General features: G+C 44.2%; 1 long non-coding RNA gene across 1 annotated transcript in view; it reads right to left on the bottom strand.

Moving 5' to 3' along the window:
• Positions 1–73: 73 nt before the first annotated feature.
• LOC135216995 (uncharacterized) overlaps positions 74–16,561 on the bottom strand; it is a 64,351-nt gene continuing 47,863 nt past the window's right edge. The window contains exon 2 of the long non-coding RNA XR_010314995.1: positions 74–3,428. This is a non-coding gene — a long non-coding RNA (uncharacterized LOC135216995). The remainder of the gene's footprint in view (positions 3,429–16,561) is intronic.

The raw sequence follows: 16,561 nt of genomic DNA, 5'->3' as shown, positions 1-16,561 counted from the left end.
TATTAGTAACCCACTAGAGTTATTTTGCCATTTAGTGAACAAAATAAGAAAAATAAAAATTTAATTCCAGTCATAGGTACTATAATGTTTATTAACTAGTGCAGCAAAGTATTACATATAATTGCTATACTTTGTAACTGTGTACATTTGTAGTCTGTAATTGATGGAACTCCAATTGAACCTTTCAAAATAAATCTAAAATTAAAATATTGTTTTACTTCAAAGTGGTTTATGGTGACAAGTTTTGCAGATTAGAAGCCACTCCTATGAAGTGAAATGGTTGAGTCACTGGTCTGGTTAAACAATTTAACTATTTGATCAGAAATTTTTTATTCTTAACCATTCCAGAAACTGAGCATGGCCTAAGGGGAATGACAAATTTTGACAATGGATGGTCTTGATCAATCTTTCCATGAGGTCACTAAGCCGTGTGTGTGTTTCCACGAGGTTAACTAGTTAGACGAGACTTCTTGACTGACCAGACAAACAAAAATGATTACATATTTTTCACTTTGCACCGTAAAAACCCTTTCCTAATTCTCTCAAATGGTAAAATCTAATTCCCATGATAGTCAAGTATCCAACCTTCCTGACAAGTGTTAATGAATCAGTCTCCAGTTAGTCCCCGAGAGGATGGTTTGATAACACTTGATACCTAGCCATGTTTTCCTTCACTCAAATAAGTTGTCATATGCTGCTTATGATATTAGTTCTATCACTCCAGTGAGCAACCAAAACAAATTAATTTGAACAATTTATAGTTACATTAATGCAAAAATAACTATTGCCTAGTCAAATTAATGCAAAATTACTTGTGTAATACATTATTTTATATGGGATGGGAAAAAGCATTATGAATTAAATCCTGGCTAGTATCCCTTCATGGCTCCCACCAATGTCTTATCAGAATCAATCTGAATTGCAGGTAATTTCATACAATTTTGTCCTTATGACAAAACGTGCAAAGGCCTATTAAGTGTCATTTGTCTTTCTGTAAACAAAGGCTCTATATCTGTATACAAAGGCAAAAAAATGTCTAGATAGGTTTTCATTTGAATATAAAATGAAAACCTAAGACCAAAACATTTAAATGCTCATAATAATTAACAATGTTCAAGTGCCATTGCATAAAATTTGGCCACAGATGAAACATCTGAGTTTTGTCTCCTCATAAGAGGTAGATTCTTTCTACAGACCTCTATAAGCTTTTCCTGCAATAAAATGAAAAGTAGTACTCTGGATCTGCGACCCAAAACCCATTCTATAGTCTCATTTTCAGGATTTACTAAAGTACACTGTCCTTTTACAAAAACATGAACTATTTTTCCCACTTCAACCTCAGCCTGTATCATCAAACCTCTTGGGTGGTAGCAACAGACTTAATATACTAAGTATCTCAAGTTTCCCAAACAATAACAGAAAACATAAGGGACAAGCAATATATTTAATAATGGTTTTGTAAACCCTTCATTAACAATAACAGTAATATGAACTTCATATTCTGAATAAACATGCTGAATATCAACAAATAGCACACAAAAATTTTTTGTATCCGTAATACCACAGTTCCCACATTATCATTAGGATACAACAAAATTCAAATTACAATTCAAATTACAATACAAATTGGTGAGAAACCAAAATCAATGGACATAACTCAAGTTGCAGCTAAATTAAGCCCTAGCCATTGATTTTAGTTATTACATCTTGGTTAAATTATTGCACAATCATACATGAAATATAGGAGTAAAGAAATTATGACCAAACTTCCGATGGTAAAAGGACTAAATTCAAGACATCAAATCCAGGCAAGTGTCCTTTGGTTCCCCACTACTTAAAATTTTGACACTTGGAATGGTTTTGCCCTTAAATTAAAATAATAAAGAACTTTGAGTGCTCATTTCATGTACTTTTCTTATTTGTATAATTTACCAATATTAAAACTTACGGCTTACAGTTTCAATTAAGATGGGACAAAATTAAAATAATTTAATATTAGTATAAACTAATTCATAACTTTGGCATATAACAATCACACCAGTATTATGTGACTTAACTTGACTAATGCTTTAAACACTTGCCAGAAATTCATTCAGATTGCATAGTATAACTTATGATAAAAGTCTAAACCCATTTTGCCATTCTTCCATTTTTAGAGCTATACACAATTCCTTTTAAAGAAAATTTTTTGCCACAAATTTTGTCTACTACATGTTAACATTTCAACTCCTTTATTAATTTCTGATTACACCTTTTATACCTACTTTGGCATGAAGGTGAGGATCATGATAGCAGATGAAGAAAAAATTTTAGTAGATAATGAGATGAAATATTGAAAGGAGAAACAAAATATTTGAGAGCAGAAACGAATCTGAATTTATTACAGAACCCTCAACAATCAAACAAGGCAAATGGAAGAATGGAATGATAATAGCATTCAATGAATCTTGAAGGTAAAGACTTAGGACCACAGAATGAGGTACAGCTTGAAAGCTCAGCCTTGCTTGCCACATGAGTTCATCAAGAGTAAGAGATGCATTTCTTGCTCCTTATACGTACACTAAAGTCAGTCACTGTCCTTGCATTTACTACTATCTTTTTTTTTAAATCCAGTACCAGGTCTTATGAAAAATGTCAATTTATTTTTTGGGGATCGTTTACTTCTTTTGTATGTACTACCCGAAATACGTACTGTTCTTTTGTATATCTAATATCCCTGTCTATTACATTGGTCCCCATAATGCTCTTGGGTGGTAGTGAATTCTACTAAAGTTTTCATTATTATACAAAACAGCTTCAGTATAATAGAAACACAAGAAATGAGCTAATACATCTGTTATAATGGTTTTATAATCCCTTGATTAACAGTCATGTTAATATAAATATTGATATACTGCATAAAGGTAAACATGCTGAGCAATAAACACAAAGCATTGTATATCCATAAATAAAATGACAAAAGCAACAACTACAGGAGGAAAACTTTTCTAATAATAATAAGAGTTTTCAGAATAAAATTAGTATCTACTAGTTTGATTTTTAAAAATCGTTGCAGCAAACTAAAAAAAAATTACAATTTGTCTATCCTCCAATAAATGCTAAACTGAAACGTGTACGTAATTAATATAAAACAGGTTTACAGCATAGTATGTACTCTTAAAATAACACTCACTAATACTAAAGCATATTTCAACATTTCTAACTATAAGAGTAAATGAGACTACACAAAAAAAAAAAAATTAATAAAAAAATTCTTGACTGTGGCGAATCAATTGCACTTTCTTGTGAAAGTAATAAAAACCTCTACCTGAAGTTAACAAGTGATGCAAAATATATAAACTACAGTAAACAATACTACATTTTGAAGTCACGAGGAGCTGCAGCTGGACTGACGAGGGGATGCAAACTTGCAGCCTTCTCTTGCATACCTGGCAAGAATAAAAGATAAAATATGTTTTTGGAGAACATTTAGGAGAACTTAGACACCCACTAAATTAAAATGACAAATTTAATTTTTTTTTTTTTCATAGCTAACAAACCTGAAGTCATAACCATAGGATAATCTTCTAGCGCCCGCTGGAAACATTAAAACAACTGCTAGAAACACGTTGAAACAATCAAAAGATTGTACAGCAAGGAATCTGTGGCACCTGACAACTCACGCATATACAAGGTGAAAGCTGGTCACCGACTAGCTTGGGGTACTCATGATGTGTCAGTCTTTCTTCCAACCCAGGATTGAGAGAGATGGCTAGAGGTGGGCAGTAAACGTCAAGTTCTCAGGTTTGTTAGCTACGAAAAATACAAATACGCGGAACAAACCTTCAGTCTTAACAATAGGATCGACTTATACTTGGAGGGAGGTTTAAGTACCCTGAACCAGCTGGGGGTTTAGCCCACCTGACCACTCTTCCTAAAAGATCCAGTTCTAAAGAAGGGGGTCTGAGCCCATGAAAGTGTAAGGACAACGCTTATTCATAATTTTCTCTGTATATAATTCATCATTCGCGTTGTTCTTACTTCCCCCCGAGAGAGCATTCAGCGGGCTTTCCGCCAGTGTATAAAGCTTGTATAACCACATAGTGTACTTTTATATTTTGTATTTTATGTCTCTCAAGAAACATAAATCGGGTCTCGCCGACCCACTTTTACTCTCTCGCGGGTCGGTGACCACATTTCCGTCCGCATGCTGTATAGTATTTATATTTCCCTTGACTGTAATAAAAATCAGTACACTTCTACCTGCCTCTTTGTCCACCTCTTACAACTGGTGACCTCCCGGTTTGGACGGTGACCCAAGCGGTTTTGGCTCAGCCATTAAGGGACTTACTACCGCCGCTCACCTTCAGAGATCTTTAACGGACTCATACGGCGCCTCAGTATAGATCTCTGAAAGCTCCTACCGTGGAAATAACCAACGCCTCTAACGGACTAAATACGGCATACCTGCCCAAAGTGTGTTCAGGCGTTTCCTCAAACGGTTTGGCCCGCCATTCACGACTCTGTCGACCGTTTTTGTGAGAGAGGACAATGGGCGCAGACAGTACCACGCGGGAAACCCAGGCCTCCCCCGCCCCAGCGACGGACTCTGACACAGCGGCCGCTCGAGCTGTCAAATTGCCCCCCTTCACAACGGCTGACCCGTCTGCCTGGTTCTTCCGAGCCGAAGGGCAATTCCGGATCGTGGGGCTCACGAACAAAGTGCTGCAGGCTGACCTCGTCGCATCGGCCCTCCCGACAGAGGTGTTCGACCGAATATCTAACTGGCTGACCGGTCGAGCACGAACCGGACTTGTCACGCTCGACGAGATAAAAGAAAGGCTCGTGACAGCCTATTCCGTGCCCATCGCTGAAAGGGCCGCCCGCGCCCTCGACCTAGTCGCGAACCCCATGCGCGGCGTCGACACCCAAGATGCCTGGGACACTGTGATGGGCCTCGTCCGTCTGCCCGAAATAGGCCCTGACGGAAAAAAGATAGAGATCAGCCTGAGCCGCGAAATATTCCTGCGGCAACTCGAGCCGGATGTCCGAAAACAGCTGACCGACGCGTACACCCTAGAGGACGACGAACTACTAGAGAAGGCGAAGAAACTGACGTTGTCGAACAATGCCGCGAAGCTCGCCGCCCCCCGATCCTCCGTGTGCCTGGCTGCAGAGAAGGAAGAAGACTACGACGATCCAACGCAAGAGATCGGCGCCGTATCCCAAGGGAAGTCCTCCCACACGCAGCGAGGCGAAAACTCCTGGTGCCGCTTCCACCGGAGGTTCGGGAGATTCTTCAAGAGGTGCGAAAGCCCTTGCACCTTCCAGCAGTCAAAAAACGGCGACGGCAAACAAAACCAAGGCCGCCCGTGGCAACGGCCGCGTCGGAACCACACACCGTAGGGTTCTACGTCCGCGACGCGATCTCCGGCCGGAGGATGTTGGTGGACACGGGGGCAATGCACTCGATATTCCCGCCGTCAGGAAAAGACCGTAACCGCGAGCCCGACAAAACAACCTCCCTCGTCGCCGCAAACGGACCCCCATCCGTTCCTACAGCACGAAGCCCCTCGAGATATTCATCTTGGGGGCGAAACTACGTCTGGGAATTCACAATCGCGGACGTCAGGATCCCGCTACTGGGGGCAGATTTCCTGGCGCAGAACGGCCTCCTGGTGGACGTGGGCCGCAAGGGCCTCCTCGACACGGGGACATGCCTTTCCCTTCCACTGGCAGCAGGCCCGGGCGCCCCTACAATTTGTACCATCGCCCCCCACAAATACGGCAACCTCCTGCAGGAGTTCCCCGAAGTCTTCAAGCCGGAACTTCGTCAGGCGGCAGGGACGCCGCCCAAGCACGGGATATTCCACCACATAACCACCACAGGCCCCCCGACACACGCGAAGTTCCGACGACTCCCTCCAGGCCGCCTCCAGGCAGGCGAAGCAGGCGTTCTCGGAGATGGAACGAATGGGCATCTGCAAGAAAGCGTCGAGCCCTTGGGCGTCGCCCCTGCACATGGTACAGAAACCTGACGGCACCTGGAGGCCCTGCGGAGGGACTACAGGAGACTCAACCTCGCTACAATCCCAGACCAATACCCCTTGCCAAACATGCAGGATTTGACAGGGGCCCTCCATGGGGCGAAGGTCTTCACAAAAATGGACCTCTTAAAATCCTATTTCCAGGTTCCAGTGCACCCCGAGGATGTCCCCAAGACTGCCATCATCACGCCTTTTGGCTCCTTCGTCTTCCATTACTCAACCTTCGGCCTGAGGAATGCAGGGGCCACCTTCCAGCGCCTGATGGACAGCATCCTGGGGAACCTGCCCTTCTGCGTCTGCTACGTCGACGATATCTTAATTTTTTCCAGGTCCTTGGAGGAGCACCTACATCACGTCCGACGTAGGCGGTTCCTGAAGCGCCTGCAGGAAAACGGGGCTGGTCGTCCGTTTCAACAAATGCACCTTCGGCACCGAGAAGGTTGGACTTCCTCGGACACGAGCATCTCCGCGACGGGCGTGCGCCCCATGGCCTCGAAGGTAGGCGTGGTGCAGAAGTTCCCAACACCAACCACGGTCAAGTCCCTGCAGGAGTTCATCGGAATGGTCAACTACTACCGCCGATTCATCCCCGCCGCCGCCCGGCACCATGTCTCCTCTAACACAGGTCCTGAAGGGGAAACCAAAGGCCCTAACGTGGGAGGCCGAACAAGAGAAGGCTTTCAACGAGACGAAGAGGGCCCTCGCCAGAGCGGCGAACATTGATCCACCAAGACCCTGCTGCACCTTTACGCCTCACCACCGACGCCAGCAACGTCGCCTGCGGGGCTGTCCTCGGCAGATGGTCCAGGGCGAGCCCCAGCCACTCGCCTTCTACAGCAAAAAAACAAAAAATGTCAGCCGCCGAGACGAGGTACAGCACGTTCGACCGCGAACTCCTGGCAGTGTACCAAGCAGTGCGCCATTTTCCGCTACCTCCTCGAGGGCTCCCCCTTCACGATCAGGACGGACCACCTCCCTTTGGTACACGCCTTCACCAAGGCGGGGCGACGCTTGGTCAGCGAGACAACAGAGGCACCTAGCAGCCATCGCAGAGTTCGGTTGCACATCCAGTACGTGCCTGGCGAGAAGAACCCCGTGGCAGACGCCCTATCGAGGATAGAAATCAACGCCGTGCGTCTCGGGGTCGACTACGAAGACCTCGCCCGGAACAGGCCGCCGACCCGGAGACCGCCGCATACCGCACTGCTATCACCGCCCTCAAGTGGGAAGACGTGCCCTTCGGTAACCCGCAGGCATGACGCTCCTCTGTGACATCAGCACGGGCCGCCCGCGCCCGCTGATCCCAGCCTCACCCGAAGGAAAGCCGTGTTCGACGTCATACACGGACTCTCGCACCCCTCGGGCCGGACGACGATGCGCCTCCTGACGGAGAAGTTCGTCTGGCATGGAATTCGGAAGGACTCCCTCGAGTGGGCCAGGACCTGCGTGCCTTGCCAAACTAGCAAAATCAGTCGGCACACGGAATCAGGCGTGGGGGAATTTCCGCAGCCGAAACGAAGATTCGGCCACATCCACATAGACGTCGTTGGCCCCCTGCCCCCGTCGGAAGGCGCCAGGTACCTCCTGGCGGTAATCGATCGCTCCACCAGATGGCCCGAGGCAACGCCGATGTCGGAGGCGACCACGAAAGCATGTGCCGAAGCACTCCTCGCCAGCTGGGTCAGTCGATTCGGAGTGCCAGACGAAATCACGACAGACCGCGGACCAGCTTTCCTGTCGGAGTTGTGGACTGCCCTGGCCCGCCTAATGGAACGTCGCTACATGCCACCACCGCCTACAACCCAGCAGCTAACGGCATGGTGGAGAGAGTCCACCGTTCGATCAAGGCTTCCCTGATGGCGCGCTGCACCGACGAAAATTGGAAGAGCCAACTACCGTGGGTCCTCCTCGGTCTCAGGACTGCCCGCGGGCGAACGGCGAGGCATCACCCGCGGAGAAGGTATACGGGGAGCCATTAACAGTCCCTGGCGAGTTCTTCCCGACCAATGCCGACGACGCTGTCTCCTCCATCGCCAGGCTTCGGGAATCCGCCGGGAAGTTCACGCCCTGCGTCAAAACCTTCTCCGACAGAACCAAACGTTTCCTCCCGAAGGCCCTATCATCGTGCAAGCACGTCTTCGTCAGGGACGACGCCCGCCGCCCGCCTCTAACGAGACCCTACCGCGGTCCCTTCCGCGTCCTACGACGCACTGACAAGGCATCTCTCTTATCCATCAACGGTCGCGAGGACTGGGTCACAATCGATCGTCTGAAACCAGCCTTCATCATGGACGAGGACCTCGCAGACGCGGATTCCACAGGGCGCCTCAATCTTCCTTGGAAAAAAGCAACTCCTTTGATCGCCAAACCTCCTAGCCGTAGCCGCGGCCGCCCTTGGAAGACGGTCGAACCCCCCGAGGATCACCTCAGGGGAGGCATCCCGTCCCCGGAAACCCCCGAGGATCTACCACAGCAACTGATATCACGCACCCGAGGGCGCCTCCGCCGTCCAGCTCGCTTCCGCGAGTGACTACCCGAAGTACAAAGAAGTCAGCCAACAATCATACCTAATTATTGTCTTAGGGGGGGAGTATTTGTAAGGACAACGCTTATTCATAATTTTCTCTGTATATAATTCATCATTCGCGTTGTTCTTACTTCCCCCCGAGAGAGCATTCAGCGGGCTTTCCGCCAGTGTATAAAGCTTGTATAACCACATATTGTGTACTTTTATATTTTGTATTTTATGTCTCTCAAGAAACACAAATCGGGTCTCGCCGACCCACTTTTACTCTCTCGCGGGTCGGTGACCACATTTCCGTCCGCATGCTGTATATTTATATTTCCCTTGACTGTAATAAAAATCAGTACACTTCTACCTGCCTCTTTGTCCACCTCTTACAAAAGAATAGGTAAGTGAGTATCTTAAAAACTCAGCCTGCTGGGTTTAAACATAAATGAGACATGACCAGATTCATTGCATTCATGGGAGGTAAAGAGAACACTGTCCAAGCAACAACCATATGTGCCACAGGGGTTTGTCACCAATCCTCCCTCCCCTTGCTAGAGAGAGGAGTATGTGGCTACTGAGAAACAGATTTGTCTATTGAATAAGAACAAACCAAATAACTGCAACCAGTATGACTGCCACACTTATCTGTATCAGACCAGTTCCAGCATATGACGTGTATTCTTCAACTCGCCCGCAAGGACAAAAGGAAAAAAAAGAAAGGAGGTCAACCAACTCACTCATTCTCTCTTCCAAACAAATATCTTGGGTATAAGATACAAACTGTCCTGTCTTGGGCACTAGAAGAGCTACACAACTTGTTGGGCAGCCACCACCAGACCCAAGGAAAAGGTGTCTAAGGACCTGTGGGCAATGTCCTTCAGGTATAATGATGTGAATGTGGTTTGCCAAAGCCGGGAACCAGCATTCAAAATCCTACAGATTAACAAGTTGTTCTTAAATGCCAGAGAGGAACCAATTCCTTTCATGTCATGTGCTCTAGCCAGCACAGATTCAGTGACAGAACTAACAAGTAAGGAATGTGCCTGATTAATCGCCTCACACTGCCAGAATGAAATTGTTTTCTTGGACACTTCCCTTCTGGATCGGCCCATGCTAACTATGACACCTAGGCCTTAGGTGACGTGGAAGCCAAGGCCAACAAGAAAACTGTCTTCAGAGTCAGATTCCTGTCTAATGATCAACGTAATGGCTCGAACGGAGCTTATGCGGGACTACCCAGGGCCAGAGTAAGATCTCATGTCGGAGGTTTGAGTTCTCATGGTAAACAGGATTGTTCAAAACTCCTGAACAATAATGAAATTTCCCAGGATGAAGAGATGTCCACACCCTTCAGGCACAGAACCATCACAAAATCTGCTATCCACTGAACAAAAGTTCCAAGTGGAGAGAAATCCTATCGATGAAACCCCATCACAGTAGACAGCCCACTTGCCTTGGTACACTACTGCTGATGAAGATCTCTTTCAGATAGCTGGACATCTGACCCGCAGCTTTGTGAGAAAAGACTCTGGCTCGCAGGATCTACTTGATAGTTCCTAGCTTTGAAGAGATACGGACTTTTCCACGAGGTTGGCAAAGGAGGTTGCGTCAAGGGGAATTTCTCTCGGAACCTCTGACAGAAGGGACAGAAGGTCTGGGAACCACTCCACCTGGTGCCACAGGTGTGTCACCAAGGTCATCCTTAGACTTGGAGTCTATTACTCTGTTCAGGACCTGACAGATCAGGCAGAACAGAAGGAAGGCATACACCTTGAGATTGTCTAAAGGAGGCTGTAAAGCATCCTCAGCCAGAGCAAAAAGATCTAGGACCACCGAGAGGTAGACCTCCAGCTTTCTGTTGAAGCGAGTGGCAAAGAGGTCTAACAACCTGTCCGCTACATTCTGATGCAGAGGCCACTCCTTGCCTAGGACTTGACTGACGGCTTAGCTTGTCAGCCACCACATTCCTCCTGCCTGGAATGCACCCGGCCATGAGCTCCACCAAGTTGTCAATGCCCATTGGTGCCTCTTTCCTGTTGAGCAGAGTTGGCGAGACACCAGCCCACCTGTTTGTTCACAAAGGCCACCACCGTGGTGTTGGCCGACATCAGGACGAGCCTCTACCCTCTCTCAAAACCCCCGCAAACGTAGGAAAGCTGCTTTTGACTCCAACATGCTGATGTGAAGCAGCTTGTCCTCCACAATCCAAACAGCTGAGGCCAGGAGATCCTGGAGATGAACACCCCAACCATTGATGGAAGCATCCAAGACAGGAGTAAATCCAGAGGGGGTGAATGTAGGAGGACTCCTACCGAAGATTCTGGTCATCCAACCACTAAGGTTTCTTCTCACCTCTTCTAACAGAGGTGCCTGCTGCTGAGGGGAATCTCCTGCCAGGGACACCAGAACTCCTTCAGCCTCCACTGCAGTGAGCAAAGGTGGAGTCAACCACGAGGGACCAGCTTTTCAAGAGATGACAAGATCCCGAGAAGAAACTGCCACTGGTGAGCTGGTTGTTTGGCCTGTGACAGGAAGGAGCATTCCAAAGAACTGAACTTCTGCAATCTCTGGTCCAACGGAGTGTTTTGTTTGTGTCTGTTGGGAACCGATTGTCCTGTCAGTAAATAGTATTGTAAAGGGAAAGTGTGGCTGGGGGAACTTTGATAGTCGGTACGACTAAAGTAACTGTGAGGAGATTTGCTTGCTTTCTTTACTTGCTTGTGATCCTGCCACAGAAATTTTTGGCTCCTGAACAGGGACTGCTGGTGTGGCAGCTGCAGGACGATTGGTCTAGTGTGTATGAATGGTGAGAAAATTTAGGATGGATGGGTTGAGAAGTTGATGGAGGAGTTGAGGTTGGAGAGAGAAGTGAGAGGACAATTGAGTAGAGAATGAGGTTAAGGGTAGAGTGTGAGGAGCTGAAGAGCAAGTTAGAGGAAATGAGAGGAATGATCAGGAGTGCAAAAGTGGAAATGAAAGTAGTGAAAGGAGCGGGAGAGAGAATGGTTGAGACAATGGACGAAAAATTTGGAGTAATGATGAATGCAGTGCAAGAGATGATGAAGGGATTCATGGGAAAGAGAGCAGTAAGAGGTATGACTACTGGGTCTTGTGACGGGCCAGGAATGGTAAAGAAAGTGGAAAAGCGAATGGATGAGAGTACGAGTGACAAAGGTGACTTGGTTGTAATAAGTAAGGGAAAGAAGGGGAAGAAACAGGGAAACAGGGTAAGGATAAATCTGAGGACAAGAATAAGAAGGGGGCTGGGAAAAAGACAACGACTAAGGGAAAGAAGGTTAGTAAGGATGACTGACAGGATGAGACTAGGACCGACTATGGCAGTTGACGTTTTCCAATGTTATTTAACTTCCTGAACAAGAATTTAAAGTAATATTTATTTGGTCGACTGTAATTAACCGTAATTTACCTTTGAAGGCTACATGATGGTACAAGGGGTGCGATGTACCGACATACAGAGTTCAAAGGTAAATAACAAATTAGTTACAATCGACCGGCAAAATATTACCTTAAAATCTAATGAAGTAAATAAAATAACATAGGAAAACGTCAACTGCCAGTCTACTTCGACTGAACAATCTTCGAAGTTTTGGTTCAGGGGCAAGAAACGTAAACAAACTGCCATATATTTGAATTCTGGTAGGGGGTGTGGCATACGTAACCACCAGGGAGTCTTTTGTCCGGTAAGGGGAGGACGGGATGGGGTACTGGAAGAGGAAGACATAGGTACAAGTTGGTAAAGCCACGCTGGGATATGATGGGAAATAATTCCCAGTAAATATCACCAACATCAAAAGCACTAAACCTTAGGATCACCAAAACACAATTGATATAACTAAATGTACATAAAGATTAGGGACCTTAACTTAAATGTTATCTAAACACCTTCCTTTGTAGGTCAAGCCTACACTCGCCACGAGGGCAAAAGGCCTGTTTTCTCAAAAGGCCATGATCTTAACAGTACATTACCAACCTTTCATACTGCCCTGAGTAATGGAATGAAAAGTCCTTGTAACTAAGGAAACAGTTAACACAAGTCCGGGGTAGAGTCGAGTTGATAATGGGCCCGGAGAAGCAGGTGGTGCCAGGGAATGCTTCTGCCATTGTGCTTGGTTGATGAGTGAAGTGAAATAACACACCGGCAAGTATTGTCATGAAGTTGCGGGGGGGGGTGGAGTGCAAGAAACAGGGTAGGGAGGATGGGGTGGGGGTAAATGATTACGTTTGTGGAAAATAAAAACACGAACACGTGTCTACGTTATATATATATATATAGTACATGGTTTTACACATCTGGTACTTAAGTATAAATCATCAAGTACAAGTCAAGAGGCCATTTTAGTGAACAATGAATGGAGTATTATCAAGTTTCAAGGATCAGAGTGGCCAATTCAGGGGGTAATTGAACTTAACAGAAATGTTAAGCACAATTGGAAAAATTGTGTAACCTGACCAGTGGTGCTCCGGCCCCCATACCCCCCCTTAAAGAAAGTTAAAGCAAAAGCAACATATAGGTTAGGATACTAAAGTAACAACCCTAACCTAACCTAACCTAGCAGAACATGATACCTAACCACCCCCTGTACCGCCCTTAAGGAAGACAATCTTAAGAAGTGTAACATATAGGTCAGATTTCTTACCTATCCTAGTAGAATGTGTTACAAGACCAGGGGTGGGGGGGCTGTCCCATACCCCCCCTTCAGAAAGATAATATAATATGAAAGTAAATAAGTAAAATTTTATCCAAGAAATTGTTATGGGTCAGAAAGGCATGTAAAGTGAATATAGAAAAAAGGGAGAAAAAATGCATGTGTAATTTGGAATGTTTATAAAATGTAAAAATGTAATACCATCAATTTCATGTCATTGACAGAAAGTCTCGAAACATCCTTAAAACCACCTCCTAGTCCCACCCCTCAGGGGACTTTCAGGGGCCTCCCCTCAATTGTAACGTAATATTGTAAGATATATAGGGCAACATTATGAAGTGAGAACAAGTCAGTGCACACATTAAACAAAACTATGATAAACGGAACAGAAATAAAATCTTGAAATAATATTACATGATCATAAAACAAATGAGGCAAAGGAATATATGTAACAATGCATAAATCCCCCCAAAACCTCCACTCGGTCCTATCGCAGTGTAAGGTTAATAATGCAACATGATTGGTTAATTACATGTACACCCCAAAAACTCCCATCATTTATCTCACTTAGGAAGTCGGTGTCTGTAACATGACACATGCGCAGTAGGATTAGCACAAGCATAGTAGGATTCGACGTCGTAATAGCAGTAGTAATAAGTAGATTTTGGCTATGTAACGGCTGTATAATTGGTTAATTTATCACTTTATTTCAGCTTGTATTTCGTGTGTCAAACGTCATAAATAAGAGGAAATAGCACAATAACATGGTAAGACCTTCCCCCAAGTGTTTTACCTCACCCAAAACCCCACATTCCCATCGGTCCCCCTTACCGTAGGATAGAGTTCAAAGGTAAATTACAGCCAGCGAAAAACATATTAACTTTAAATTCTTGTTCAGGAGGTAAAACTGTATAGAAAAACTTCAACTGGCATAGTCTAGTTCGCCACGGTAGTATACGGGCTTAGATCTACCCCAAAGACATTGGGGAAAGGGGTGAGAGTAAGGAATAGAATGAGTGTGATTTAGATAGTGGTGAGTGGGAACAGGTAGGTAGAAAGTAGGGTAAGAAGAGTAATCAAGACCATGTGTGAGGAATTCTTCTCACAACGATTTTTTCTAATGTTTTTGTGTATTTACTTGTTTCCATGCTATTAAAGTTATAAGAGTCTGTCTCATAAGAAATTAATGATAGATTTTCATTGCGTATTGCCATCTGTCAGGTAATAGACAGACAGGAACTATGTTATTGTATTTGTATTCATGTGAAAACCAAATATGTTCGCATGCCAATATATTTTGTATAAATATGTACGTCTATATTGCATGACATAATGAGGGTGAAAGAACCACATCTACTCGAGAATGGCACTCTTAACATTATTTTATCTGATTTTGCTATGTTCTAGTACGTAGTTGAAAAGATGGTTTTACACAAAGACGAAGTCTTTTGACATAACGTCAGTAGACATTTTAGTAACGAAGTATAATTACTGTTTTAGTTATGATAATTCATTTGTCCTTATATATGTATATGAAATTGCCCTTGGTGAGTGTGTTGCGCATATCACGCATAGTAAGAGCTGAAGGTGTTATTGGGTCTTGTTTGTGCCTCTCGCCAGAGAAGCCATTAGGAGAGGTCAATAGATCGGGAGGGGAAAAGAAGGGTGGTAATTCGCCCCTCTGGTCGTTCCCATGCGTAGCACACTGTATGGGCGTGACATCGCCCAAAATTGTATTGACACACCACCAATTAATTCACTACATTTAACAAATGTTGAAATTGCACTGTTATATTTGGAATTTATTTTTGACAACGAACTTGATCATTATTGTATTTGACAACGAACTTGATCATTATTGTAAAGGTTTTATGTTCATGAAAACCTTGCAAGTCAGTTCTGCATTCGTGGTAATTTTATAACTTCTCTTTTTCCCAACAAAACCCGAACGCAGGACAGAACGAACAGCTTCTTGGCTCAACTTTTGAGGTGACCTGTCATCTAGTGTTGTGTAGTGATGTGTGTGTGGATTTAGAAAGGGCGATTGCCCTGATTCTTTGAATTTTGTCTTAATTTGTTTCATTTGAGAGCCACCGAGTTGTAATTCCCATTGAGTGATTAATTTCATATGTCACTTACGTTATTACTTTTTGATTTGTTTAACTTTATTAAAATAATGTTAACTGTAAATTTATCAAATGCGTTTCAATATCCCTCTATTTTATTTCATTTTCCTATGTTTCAGTTTTATGGATGGTGAATATAAATTGATCTGATAAATCTTGTTCATACTTTAAGGTTATGCAAATAACTTTTAGAAATGAGATAACACAGCGGTCCTCTAAGGTCTGACAATCAACCCGTGAGTACTCTCAACATTGGTGTGTTATCCTCGTTAATAATGAATTGGGTTGAAAGATCTCCCCGTAATTTAGAAACCACAAAGGGAGTTTTGTGGAGCTGTTACATAAGGCTTTTTAACCAAGTAACAACGTTAAGCATATACAGTCTACTAAGTCCATCTTTTTTGTCACAGCTTCTCTCCCTTCTTGGTCCTTCAAACCAATGTTAAAATACTTCCGAATTAGTTATTCTAGATACTGAACGCATTATTTTGGATCTTTGTAACTTAGAATCAGATTATTCTATATCACCATCGTTTGTTGTTGGATTGTTTACAGCCCCTCGAGCAATTTTATTCTGGCACATCGTTTTTTTAACTACAACACACGCGACAACCTAAGATAAAGGGTCAACAACTAGGCGAGGGTCATTCTCCTTTTTTGATGGTAGATGTAGTTGACATATAAGTATCGAGATGTAACGAGACTGTGTTCTTCCGTCTCATTGCAATTTGACTTTTGAATAAGAGTTCTGTAATATGGTATTGACCAGTATTATTTTTGTAGAACACAGATTGTTAACTTGAGTGTTTTTCTGTGTATCAGTGTTTTTCGAAGAAGTTTTGTTACTTTGATATTGAGATGTATGTTGTAATTGTTATTGGCAACTTTGTATGTTTTGTAAGGCGATTTTGCCTTAAAATTTTCATCATGGATGCAGACAATTGTAGTAATGCACTTATTTTGTATGAGGCTGCTATAAGTGAAATTGAATGACGTTTGCATGAGGTAAAACATGTTGAACAGTTGTCTACAGCAGTAATTAAGCTGCGTTTAGGGTCCTTTCAGAAAGGAGCCTATTCACTACAGACTGCAGCTTCTGAATATTATAAGGAGATTAAGGGTCATGAATTAGTAAACGCTATAATGAGGACTAACGGTTACCTCTCTAGCGCAGACAATGAAATCTTCTAACTAACCAATCTGTTAGCAGCACTCACACCCAACCCACCC

This window comes from Macrobrachium nipponense, chromosome 7, assembly GCF_015104395.2.
Source record: "Macrobrachium nipponense isolate FS-2020 chromosome 7, ASM1510439v2, whole genome shotgun sequence".
Taxonomy (NCBI): domain Eukaryota; kingdom Metazoa; phylum Arthropoda; class Malacostraca; order Decapoda; family Palaemonidae; genus Macrobrachium; species Macrobrachium nipponense.
Note: the sequence above shows the minus strand (reverse complement) of the source record. Positions and strands in the feature narration are given on the sequence as shown.